Source organism: Schistocerca cancellata, chromosome 2, assembly GCF_023864275.1.
Source record: "Schistocerca cancellata isolate TAMUIC-IGC-003103 chromosome 2, iqSchCanc2.1, whole genome shotgun sequence".
NCBI classification, from domain to species: domain Eukaryota; kingdom Metazoa; phylum Arthropoda; class Insecta; order Orthoptera; family Acrididae; genus Schistocerca; species Schistocerca cancellata.
Genome location: NC_064627.1, coordinates 372,868,563 through 372,880,871, shown reverse-complemented (window position 1 = coordinate 372,880,871; position 12,309 = coordinate 372,868,563).

Below are 12,309 nucleotides of genomic sequence, written 5' to 3'. Positions count from 1 at the left end.
AAATTATCTAAGTGCATAGATACAACCGCAAGGAATAGCTTAGTAGTCAGTACAGTAGAAGAGGAATAGACATCTCTAAAATAGAAATAAAATGAAATAAATACGAAGTGCAGGAAATCTAAGACGAAATGGCTACATGAAAAATGTGAAGATTGTCGGAAGGATAGCCTCAGCATACAGGAAAGTCTGCCGTCGGCGACATTTAAAACAAGGGTGGTAAGATTAACTGCGCAACGGGATTTCCACTGTTACATGCAGAGGACAGAGCAGGCAGGTGGAAAGAATACACTGAAAGCCTCTATGAGTAGGGAACATTTGTCTGAAGAGATAGGGGGTCCAGTATTAGGATCAGAATTTAAAAGAGCTTTCGAGGACTTAACATCAAATAAGGCAGAAGGGATAGATAAAATGCCATCAGAATTTTTAAAATCATTGAGGAAAGTGGCAACAAAACGGCTATTGACGTTGGTGTGTAGAATGTATGAGTCTGGCGACATACCATCTGACTTTCGGAAAACTATCATCCGCACAATTCCGATGACTGCGAGAGCTGACAAGTGCGAGAATTATCGCTTATCAGCTTAACAGCTTGTTTCTGACAAGAATAATATCCAGAAGAATGAAAAAGAAAATTGAGGCTGTGCTTCACTCATCCTCATAAATTAAGGATAATTGCAGAATTTGGTGCCACACAACGTGGTAGTACACAAAACTGGCGCTAATAGCATAGGCACATAGGGAACACACACGACGCAGATCTGTAAGTCCACGGTAATGGTGAGAAGTTGAGAAAACCGTCCTGAAACACATGTACTACAAAACGCCACTATTTTCTGCGCATGTACCCCGACATCAGTATAGAATGTGATCACCATGCACACGTACACAGGCCGCACAACGGGTTGGCATACTCTGGATTAGGTGGTCGAGCAGCTGCTGGGGTATAGACTCCCATTCTTGCACCAGTGGCTGTCGGAGCTCCTGAAGTGTCATAGGAGTTTGAAGACGTGCAGCGATACGTCGACCGAAAGCATCTCAGACGTTCTCGATGGGGTTTAGCCCTGGAGAACAGGCAGGCCACTCCATTCGACTGATATCTTTTGTTTCAAGGCGCTCCTCTACGATGGCAGCTTGGTGGGGCCGTGCGTTATCATCCATTAGGAGGAAGGTGGGACCCACTGCAAACCTGAAAAGGCGGACATACTGGTGCAAAATGACGTCCCGATACACCTGACCTGTTACAGCTCTTCTGTCAAAGACATGCAGGGGTATGCGTGCACCAATCATAATCCCACCTCACACCATCAAACCACGAGCTCCATACAGGTCCCTTTCAAGGACATTAAGCGGTTGGTATCTGGTTCCTGGTTCACCCAGATGAAACCCCGGTGAGAATCACTGTTCAGACTATACCTGGACTCGTCCGTGAACTTAATCTGCGACCACTGTTCCAATGACCATGTACTGTGTTCTTGACACCAGACTTTACGGGCTCTCCTGTGACCAGGGGTCAGTGGAATGCACCTTGTAGGTCTCCGGGCGAACACATCATGTCTGTTCAGTCGTCTGTAGACTGTGTGTCTGGAGAAAACTGTTCCAGTGGCTGCGGTAAGGTTCCGAGCAAGGATACCTGCAGTACTCCATGGCCGTCTGCGATCACTTATGGTGAGATATCGGTCTTCTTGTGGTGTTGTACGCTGTGGACGTCCCGTACTCTAGCGCCTTGACACGTTTCCTGTCTGCTGGAATCGTTGCCATAATCTTGAGATCACACTTTGTGACACACGGAGGGCCCGTGCTACGACCTGATGTGTTTGACCAGCCTCCAGTCGCCCTAGAATTCTACCCCTCATAACGTCATCAATATGTGTTCTTCGAACCATTTTCAACACACAGTCACCATTAGCAGGTCTGAAAACTTCTGCACATTTACTCGCTGCACCATTCTCTGACATGCACCAACATACCTCTGCGTATGTGGACTGCTGCCAGCATCACCGTGAGACGACTGTAGGTCAAATGCACCGCATGGTCATAACCCGCTGTGATTCAAACCCGCAAACCGCCCACCAGAGCGTTGTTTCACCATGTATCAGCATTATCCTTAATTTATGAGCATGAGTATAAATGACGATGAATTTGGCTATAGAAAAGGTAAAGGCACGAGAAGGAGAATTCTGACATTGCGGTTGAAAACGGATGCAAGGCTAATGAAAAAACCAAGACACGTCCTCACGATTTGTCGACCTGGAAAAAGCGTTCGACAATGTAAAATGGTGCAAGATCTTCTAAATTCTAAGTAAAATAGGGGTAAGCTATAGGGAGAGACGGGTAATATATAAGATGTACAAGAGCCAAGAGGAAATAATAAGACTGAACGACAAAGAACGAAGTTCTCCGATTGAAAAGGGTGTATGCATCCCTGTCTTTCACCCTTTCGCCCATTGTTCAATCTGTACATCGAAGAAGTAATGATGGAAATAAAAGAAAGGTTGAGGAGTGGAATTAAAATTCAAGAAGAAAGGATATCAGTGATACGATTCGCTGACGACATTGCTAACCTGAGTGAAAGTGAAGAAGAATTACATGATCTGATGAATGGTATGGACAATGTAATGAATACAGAATATGGATTCAGAGTAAATCGAAGAAAGACGAAGGTAATGAGAAGTAGGAAAAACGAGTACAACGAGAAACTTAACATGACGATTGATGGTCATAAGGTAGGTGAAGTTAAGGAATTCTTCTACCTAGGCAGTAAAATAACTAATGACGGACGAAGTAAGGAAGACATCAAAAGCAGAGTAGCGATGGCAAAAAGAGCATTCCTGGCCAAGAGAAGTCTACTAGCATCAAACATAGGTCTTCATTTGAGGAAGAAATTTCTGAGAATGTACGTCTGGAGTACACCATTGTATGGTAGTGAAATGTGGACTGTGGGTAAACCAGAACAGAAGAGAACTGCAGCATTTGAGTTGTGGTGCTACAGAATAATTTTGAAAATTAGGTGGATTTATAAGGTAAGGAATGAGGAGGTTCTGTGCTGAATCGGACAGGAAAGGAATATGTGGAAAACACTGATAAGGAGAAGGTACGGGATATTAGGACATCTGTTAAGACATGAGGGAATGACTTCCATAGTACTAGAGGGAACTGTAGAGGGAAAAACTGTAGAGTAAGACAGTGATTGGAATACATCCAGCAAATAACTGAGGACATAGGTTGCAAGTGCTACTCCGAGTTTAAGAGGTTGCCACAGGAGAGGAACTCGTGGCGGGCCGCATCAAACCAGGCAGAAGACTGATGACCGAAAAAAAAGTAAATTCAAAAGTGCAAATTGCCGTAACCAAGGCAGCTGAAATGGCACTGTATCGAAGATTTACACCGCATTCCGGGTAAACGGTAAAACATAATCCGCTAAATCACAACGCAGACGAAAGCGTGTATGTTGGTCGATCATGACAGACGTTCATTGAAGGGGATTGTGTCGAAAATTAAGAGGACAGCTGCATAAGTCACTGCAGAGCTGAATGTCGCACCTGAAAACCCTGTCAGCACCAAAACAACACGAAGGGAATCGATAACCATGGACGTGTAGGGCAAACTGGTTCCAAAATCACTCATCAGTCACGCAAATAAGAGGAAAACGAGGGGCCAAAGCCCTAAAACCTTGACTATGGAGCACTGGAAGGAAGGAATTTGGTTGGATGATTCTTATTGCCCACTGTTTCCAAGAGTGAAACATGATGGGGTTTCGGTGACGGTTTGGGAAGCCATAACGTGGTATTCCATTGGCTCCTTTACAAAGTCGCATTTCTGCCAAGGATTATGTTACTATTTTGGCTGATAAGGTCCATTCTATTGTACAATGTTTGTTCCCCAATCGTGAAGTCCACACAGCTGGCATCGACCAGGACTGGTTTTGTGGCCACCACGGATGAGTTTTCGCATCTCCACTGGGCATCACAATCACCAGATCTCAGTATTATTGAGCCTCTATAGGCTAGTTCGGAGAAATGAGTGCGTGATTGCTATCTATCCCCACATCGTTATCTGAACTTTCCACTATTTTGCAGTTCAAATGGTATAAGATTCCTTTGAAAAAAAAATCCCTTTGAAAACAATACAGGACCAGTATTTATTCATTCTGAGTTGATGGCAAGGTGTTCTGAATGCGAACGGTATGGTTTTCTTATACTTAGCCACGGTAATGTGTTTTCTTAGATGTTTCCATATTTTGGCCCATCCTCTGCATATGCTTACTTTTCTTACGTGAACTGGAGCCTATTCCAATGAAAAGATTAAAAATAGAATCTGTTGAAATGTGTCTTAACAATGCTTTATTCAAAAACGTTTTTTTTTTGTTTTCTTCTTTTAAGAAATGTAACTGCCTACAGTGTTTTCAACTGTTATTACTAGTGTTAATATGTTAATATGGTGAACCTGTCGAGGTCCACTTTGCACCTGTGTTAGATCTTCCACATATATGCTACAGATATTCAAATCAGGACTTAGACCAAGTGCTCGTACCCCTGCTAGCACGCACTTCCGCTGCTGTAATCTCGAAGTGCCGCAATAGTGGAACAATTCCTTACGGGCAAAGGACAGGGCACGGGCTTCGCGTTCAGCTCACGTTTTGAAACATGGCTCTTAATACTTCCCGAAGCTGGCGAGCTGCATAACTCGGGATAAGGGCGGCCGCCGTGCGGGGCACACGGCTACAATAGCGCGCGCTGGCAATTCTAGCGGAAGGGAGCGCGGTGGGATTTGCGCCGCTGCGTAATAAAGCGGCTACGCGCTATATGTACTGGAAACGTGCCGGCGGCGATGTTTAAACTGCCTGGTCGGACTAGCCGGGGGGAGACCACTCTATAACGGCTGCCTCAGGAGACGTGGATGTGCGTCTTCTACTTTGGCACTATCCAGGAGGAACTTCCAGAAATCAGATAGCAAATTGGTATTGTTATACATCGGGTAAGCATATTACATAAAGAAATTGGCAGGCTACTCTTGTAGGCGACGTATCCAAATCTGAAGATGGAATCGAATGCAACCAAACACAAGAAATATACTGTCCAGTTACATTATTGTGACCAGCTGTCAAAAGCCGCTGCGAGACGTCCAGGGAGAGAGAGAGTCAGTGGAGTTGTGGAAGGTACCGACAGGGACGTGGAGTCATGGCGACTGCAATGCTTCGCCAGCTGAGCTAGATTTTTCGCTTGAGGAACCAAGGCGCGAAAGGCCCTATCGACGTGGTCCGACGGATTCTCGTGTGGGCTTAAATCCAAGGGGTTCGGTGACCAGGGGAGTACAGTCAATTCATCCTGTGCTCTTAGAACCACGCTTTACACTGCGAGCTGTGTGACTCGCCGCACTTTCCCGTTGCGAGATACCATTGCGACGAGGAAAAGCAAACTGTATGTAAGGATGTATGTGGTCCCCAAGGATAAATCTAAATGTACGTGATTACTCTGCTATTCATAATAAAGTGCCTGGGAGAGGATTCAATGAACCACCTTCAAGCTGTCTCTCTACCGTTCCACTCTCCAACGGCACGCGGGAAAAACGGGCACTTAAATTTTTCTGTGTGATACCTGATTTATTTTATCGTGATGATCATTTCTCCCTATGTACGTGAGTGCTAACAGAATGTTTTCACAATCGGAGGAGAAAACTGGTGATAGAAATTTCATGATTAGATTCCGTCGCAATGAAAAACGCCACTCCAATTCATGTATCATGTATGTGACACTATCTCCTCTATTTCGCGATAATACAAAACGAGCTACCCTTCTTTGTACGTTTTCGATGTTATCTGTCAGTCCCACCTTACACGGATCCCACACCACACAGCAGTACTCCAGAATAGGGCGGAGAAGTGTTGTGTAAGCAGTCTCTTTAGTAGACCTATTTCACCGTTTAAGTGTTCTGCCAATAACTCACAGTCTTTGGTTTGCTCTACCCACAATATTATCTATGTGATCGTTCCAATTTAGGTTATTTGTAATTGTAATCCCTAAGTATTTAGCTGAATTTACAGCCTTCAGATTTGTGTGATTTATCGCGTAATCGAAATTTAGCTGATTTATTTTACTAATCATGTGAATACCTTCACAGTTTTCTTTATTCAGGGTCAACTGCCACTTTTCGCACCATACAGATATCTTATCTAAATCATTTTGCAAGTCGTTTTGATCATCTGATGACTTTACAACACGGTAAATGACAGCATCTTCTGCAAACAATCTGAGACGGCCACTGAGATTGTCTCCTATGTCGTTAATATAGATCAGGAACAATAGAGGGCCTATAACACTTCCTTGGGGAACGCCGGATATTACTTCTGATTCACTCGATGACTTTCCGTCTATTATTACTAACTGTGACCTTTCTGACAGGAAACCACGCATCCAGTCGCACAACTGAGGCGATACTCCCTAGGCACGCAGTTTCGTTAGAAGACGCTCGTTAGGAATTGTGTACAAAGCTTGCTGGAAATCTAATGCACATTTGTATTGACAAACACCTTCGAGAATCACGAGATCACCCAGAGAATGCCACGAATATATTCCACAGACCACAAAGCTCCCTTCTCCGTTCTGTACCCTTTTCTTTCAGACGTTTCATGCCGCACAGGGCAACGGCCATCCGTTACACGGAGCATAAAACGCAATTCACATCTGAAAAGACCACCTATCGCTACTCAGTGAACGTCCTGTTGTGGCACTGGCGCGAAAATTTCAGCCTTCGTCCCCGGTAACAGCAGTCAGCATGGTTGCATGAACCAGGCGCCCGCACTGCGGCGGTTCATACGCAAAATGGCTCAAATGGCTCTGAGCACTATGGGACTTAACATCTATGGTCATCAGTCCCCTAGAACTTAGAACTACTTAAACCTAAGTAACCTAAGGACATCACACAACACCCAGTCATCACGAGGCAGAGAAAATCCCTGACCCCGCCGGGAATCGAACCCGGGAACCCGGGCGTGGGAAGCTAGAACGCTACCGCACGACCACGAGCTGCGGACATTCATACGCAGCAACGTTCGCTGAACAGTCGTTGAAGAGACACTGTTGGTACCCCTTGGTTCATATGGGTGGTTAGTTTTTCAATAGTTGCCACGTCTATTCACCTGTGTACTTCTCTGCAGCTGTTGTTCACAGTTATGATCAATAAGTCATCGTGCACCACAGTTGCTTCTGCGCCAGTATTGTATACCACCATTTTGAAATTTACGGTATACTTTCATCACGGCGGCAAGCTGTTTACACAGCCGTTTGGGAAACACTTCCAACCTTGGGCCGAGAGCCAATGACCATGCACTTTTTGATGTCAGGCAAATCGCACCGATTCCGCATTGCGGCAACGACTGCACTGCTTTCCGTGTCCTCCGACATGCTTTATCTACCGTCCATAGCTAACGCCATCTGTGAGTGGTTATTGCAAATTGACGAACATAGGTGGAGGTCACGTTGAAGTGACTGGAGCATGTATATGCAAGCACGGCTTTCCGGATTGCAAGGAGCGCCTGGTCCCCGGCAAGAATCCGGCCGGCAGACTTGTGTCGAGGTTTGGTGAGCCGGCCAGTCTGTAGATGGCTTTTAGGCGGTTTTCCATCTGCCTCGGCGACTGGGGGCTGGTTCCCCTTATTCCGCCACCCCTCAGTTACATACACTATGTCGGCGATTGCTACGCAAACAAGTTCTCCACGTACGTGTACACCACCATTACTCTACCACACAATCGTAGGGGTTACACTCGTCTGAATTGAGACGTTCGCTGGGGGGGGGGGGGGTCCACCGGGGGCCTGAAAGAGTGTGAGGCGGTGGAGGGGTGAAGTGGACTGCGGTAGTCGTCGTGGGGTTGTGGACCACTGCGGCTGCGGCGGGGATGGAGCCTCTCTGTCGTGGCCCCCCGGTTAACGTACAATACAATGTATATATAATGTAGACGTAGTCTACAGGGTATTCGTATCAGCGTCGAAACAAGAGATGCAACAAGTTTCAAAAGGAAAATCGCTGCTACTGGCGGGAGCGGCGTGTCATGTGACCTGCGCCGCTATTTCAGATAAAAGCCGGCTCGCGAACAGTCTCGTCACTTGTTCACTCCGGGTTTCCGTTATTCGCATGTATCATCTAACGACGATGCTAACAGTTCATTCAGTGAATCCGTTATAAGACCACATGTTTAGCTTTCAGAAATGTAAGGGCACCCCAGAGGCAGTTCTGAAGCTGCGATTGATAATGGAACCAACAGTTAAGAAAAGTCAATACCCGTTCATATGATTTGTCCGCCTGGTAAAAGTGTTAGACAATGTAAAATAGTGCAAGATGTTCGAAATTCTGAGGAATATACGAAATCGTAAATATATGACAAATACAAAAACAAAGACGGAACAGTTGGGTGACCAACAATGATGTTTAAAAAGGCTTTAAAACCAAGCTGCAACGTTTTGCCTCTTCTGCCAGTACTGTTCAATCTATACAACGAAGAAGCAGTGACAAAAATAAAATTCATGATGAGAGAATGACAATGATGAATTTCTGAAGAAATTTCTATCCTCAGTCAAAGTGAAGAAGAATTACACGACGTAATTTATGGAATGAACAGTCTACTGAGTACAGTAGAAAGATGAAAGTAATGAGAAGCAGCAGAAATGAGAACATCAAGAAACTTAACATCAGAATTGGCAACTAGGGAGCAGATGAAGTGCAGGAATTCTGCTACGTTGGAAACAAAATAACACCAAACGCAGCAAGGAGGACAGAAAGCATATTAGGACAGCCAAAGAGAGCATTCGTGTCCAAGAGAAGTTTTCTAGTATCAAACATAGGCCTTAGTTTGAGGAAGAAATTTCAAAAAGAGTACGTTTGGAGCAGAGTCATGTAATGCAGGAAAACCAGGAGAGAAGTGAAGTGAAACGTTTGAGATGTGTTGCTATAGAACGATGTTGAAAATTATGTGGACTGATAAAGAATGAGGGGGTTCTCCACAGAACTGTCGAAGAGAGAAACATAGGGGAAACGCTAACAAGAGAAAGGAACAGGAAGATATAACATCAATTAAGACATCATAGAATAATAACATTCAAGGGCGTAGAGTGAATTACAGACGGTAAAAAACTATACGAATAAACACAGATTGGAACGTATCCAACAAATAACCGAGGACTTAGGGTTCAATTGCTACTCTGAGATAAGGAGGTTTACGCAAGGGAGACATTCGTGGCGTGCCACATCGAATCTGTCAGAAGACGAGAAGGGGAGAGGGAGAGGGAGAGAGCGAGAGAGAGAGAGAGAGAGAGAGAGAGAATGGCCAGAAAAAACGGAAAATAAAATATGTTGTAGAGTCATTGATTGTGAATATTTCAGAAGATACATCATGCCATATTTTCCCCACTGATTAATATTGTTGCCTACAGTTAGCGGCTTCCCCCCATGAACCATGGACCTTGCCGTTGGTGGGGAGGCTTGCGTGCCTCAGCGATACAGATAGCCGTACCGTAGGTACAACCACAACGGAGGGGTATCTGTTGAGAGGCCAGACAAACGTGTGGTTCCTGAAGAGGGGCAGCAGCCTTTTCAGTAGTTGCAAGGGCAACAGTCTGGATGATTGACTGATCTGGCCTTGTAACAATAACCAAAACGGCCTTGCTGTGCTGGTACTGCGAACGGCTGAAAGCAAGGGGAAACTACAGCCGTAATTTTTCCCGAGGGCATGCAGCTTTACTGTATGATTAAATGACGATGGCGTCCTCTTGGGTAAAATATCCCGGAGGTAAAATAGTCCCCCATTCGGATCTCCGGGCGGGGACTACTCAAGAGGATGTCGTTATCAGGAGAAAGAAAACTGGCGTTCTACGGATCGGAGCGTGGAATGTCAGATCCCTTAATAGGGCAGGTAGGTTAGAAAATTTAAAAAGGGAAATGGATAGGTCAAAGTTAGATATAGTGGGAATTAGTGAAGTTCGATGGCAGGAGGAACAAGACTTTTGGTCAGGTGACTACAGGGTTATAAACACAAAGTCAAATAGGGGTAATGCAGGAGTGGGTTTAATAATGAATAGGAAAATGGGAATGCGGGTAAGCTACTACAAACAGCATAGTGAACGCATTATTGTGGCCAAGATAGATACGAAGCCCACACCTACTACAGTAGTACAAGTTTATATGCCAACTAGCTCTGCAGATGATGAAGAAATTGAAGAAATGTATGATGAAATAAAAGAAATTATTCAGATAGTGAAGGGAGACGAAAATTTAATAGTCATGGGTGACTGGAATTCGAGTGTAGGAAAAGGGAGAGAAGGAAACGTAGTAGGTGAATATGGATTGGGGCTAAGAAATGAAAGAGGAAGCCGCCTGGTAGAATTTTGCACAGAGCACAACTTAATCATAGCTAACACTTGGTTTAAGAATCATGATAGAAGGTTGTATACATGGAAGAACCCTGGACATACTAAAAGGTATCAGATAGATTATATAATGGTAAAACAGAGATTTAGGAACCAGGTTTTAAATTCTAAGACATTTCCAGGGGCAGATGTGGACTCTGACCACAATCTATTGGTTATGACCTGTAGATTAAAACTGAAGAAACTGCAAAAAGGTGGGAATTTAAGGAGATGGGACCTGGAAAAACTGAAAGAACCAGAGGTTGTACAGAGTTTCAGGGAGAGCATAAGGGAACAATTGACAGGAATGGGGGAAAGAAATACAGTAGAAGAAGAATGGGTAGCTTTGAGGGATGAAGTAGTGAAGGCAGCAGAGGATCAAGTAGGTAAAAAGACGAGGGCTAGTAGAAATCCTTGGGTAACAGAAGAAATATTGAATTTAATTGATGAAAGGAGAAAATATAAAAATGCAGTAAATGAAGCAGGCAAAAAGGAATACAAACGTCTCAAAAATGAGATCGACAGGAAGTGCAAAATGGCTAAGCAGGGATGGCTAGAGGACAAATGTAAGGATGTAGAGGCTTATCTCACTAGGGGTAAGATAGATACTGCCTACAGGAAAATTAAAGAGACCTTTGGAGATAAGAGAACCACTTGTATGAACATCAAGAGCTCAGATGGAAACCCAGTTCTAACCAAAGAAGGGAAAGCAGAAAGGTGGAAGGAGTATATAGAGCGTCTATACAAGGGCGATGTACTTGAGGACAATATTATGGAAATGGAAGAGGATGTAGATGAAGATGAAATGGGAGATACGATACTGCGTGAAGAGTTTGACAGAGCACTGAAAGACCTGAGTCGAAACAAGGCCCCCGGAGTAGACAACATTCCATTGGAACTACTGACGGCCTTGGGAGAGCCAGTCATGACAAAACTCTACCATCTGGTGAGCAAGATGTATGAAACTGGCGAAATACCCTCAGACTTCAAGAAGAATATAATAATTCCAATCCCAAAGAAAGCAGGTGTTGACAGATGTGAAAATTACCGAACAATCAGTTTAATAAGCCACAACTGCAAAATACTAACACGAATTCTTTACAGACGAATGGAAAAACTAGTAGAAGCCGACCTGGGGGAAGATCAGTTTGGATTCCGTAGATATACTGGAACACGTGAGGCAATACTGATCTTACGACTTATCTTAGAAGAAAGATTAAGGAAAGGCAAACCTACATTTCTAGCATTTGTAGACTTAGAGAAAGCTTTTGACAATGTTGACTGGAATGCTCTTTTTCAAATTCTAAAGGTGGCAGTGGTAAAATACAGGGAGCGAAAGGCTATTTACAATTTGTACAGAAACCAGATGGCAGTTATAAGAGTCGAGGGACATGAAAGGGAAGCAGTGGTTGGGAAAGGAGTAAGACAGGGTTGTAGCCTCTCCCCGATGTTATTCAATCTGTATATTGAGCAAGCAGTAAAGGAAACAAAAGAAAAATTCGGAGTAGGTATTAAAATGCATGGAGAAGAAATAAAAACTTTGAGGTTCGCCGATAACATTGTAATTCTGTCAGAGACAGCAAAGGACTTGGAAGAGCAGTTGAACGCAATGGACAGTGTCTTGCAAGGAGGATATAAGATGAACATCAACAAAAGCAAAAAGGGGAATAATGGAATGTAGTCGAATTAAGTCGGGTGATGCTGAGGGAATTAGATTAGGAAATGAGACACTTAAAGTAGTAAAGGAGTTTTGCTATTTGGGGAGCAAAATAACTGATGATGGTCGAAGTAGAGAGGATATAAAATGTAGACTGGCAATGGCAAGGAAAGCGTTTCTGAAGAAGTGAAATTTGTTAACATCGAGTATAGATTTAAGTGTCAGGGAGTCATTTCTGAAAGTATTTGTATGGAGT